This window comes from Branchiostoma floridae, chromosome 1 (genome assembly GCF_000003815.2).
Source record: "Branchiostoma floridae strain S238N-H82 chromosome 1, Bfl_VNyyK, whole genome shotgun sequence".
NCBI classification, from domain to species: domain Eukaryota; kingdom Metazoa; phylum Chordata; class Leptocardii; order Amphioxiformes; family Branchiostomatidae; genus Branchiostoma; species Branchiostoma floridae.
Window position 1 is genome coordinate 12,911,929 of NC_049979.1, and position 1,381 is coordinate 12,913,309.

The window sequence follows — 1,381 nt, forward strand, 5'->3', positions numbered from 1 at the left end:
GGAACACATGGGTCCCGGTGCACGGTACTCCGAAGCATGGTCCTCCCCAGAGGTATTTCCTCGACGCAGTTCTTTGCCGGGCACGTCACGCGCGGGTAAGATGTCTGGTCCGCTGACCTATGGGAAACCTTATCTGCCGTGACGCACTTCCTGTTTGTCAACCACCGTAGGGCGGGACTCCCCTATCCATTGACCGCAGTGCCCCTAGGCACCTTTTCATGGTGTCCATTGACCAGCGAGTACGAGGGGATGAACTAAAGCGTGTGCAGTGGACCATATGTATACAAGACAGTCTGTATCCTACACCCGCTTGATATATCAGGCGTCCACAACAGGACGGCCTTTTTTCTTCACTTCAGTTCAGTGAATTTGTCAAAATCTTTCCCCGTCAACTCGAGCTGAGCGCCTTAGTAACTTATTAAACTGCCCAATTATAGTAATTTATACGAAATGCGAAAAGTCAAACACTGAAACATGGCATAATTTTGCTGACCACATATACCTTATACATTTTAGTGGTTACAGCCGTGGCTCTTGCCCTTCTCTGAGTATACTGGTTCTGAAGTTCCCATTGACGATTGAATTTTGATTAAAACTTTTCAGTTGCCTTTCACAGAGCAAATGACGTGCCTGATGCGTTGATTACCGTCGCCCTCAAGATTCTTTACACCAACAGCATTTGGAAGGCAGCCACTAGCGCTAAACTCATTTTCTTAAGTTAGCGCCCACTCTAATATAATCAAGAAGTGTTTTCTTTAATGGAAGCTGAGTCTTTTACAACAGGCACAATAGGTAAAATAATCTGGTTGCCCACGCGGGAGGTATCACTTTGCAGCCAATGACTGGCGTGCCATGCCACGAGGTCGGACAAATGGGGCCCAAGTCGCCCAACTGGTACAGTACAAACTTTTCTGTTGCTACCTTATCAGTCCACCCTGAAATTGGGTACACCAACGTTTGTTTGTGCAGTATAACCAGTAAAGTTGATTCCCTTTGACAGTTGTGGGTGGGTGCAAGGGGGAAAACAACCCGCGGGCATCAGGTAACCGTCGCTAACAGGCACACACTCATTTGAGAAACCCTCTATGGGGTCCAGTTTTCTGCAGAAAAATATACTAGTGGCAGTGGTGCCTCACTCAGCGACACGCCTCGCCTCCAAGTTGCGGTTAGGAGACCGCAAGGACTCCTTGACCAGCCCTTTCCCCAGTTCCCTGTAGTGTAAGAACCCAGTATGTGCCCCAGTCAAGGGCCACAGTCCTACCACTGATTATGCCTACTTCTTCTGCCCGTTAACAAATATCGCGAGTATAAACTTTACTTAATTTTAACGTTCGTTACTGCCAGACAGTTTGTATGACAGAAAGTATGAAACGACAAACTA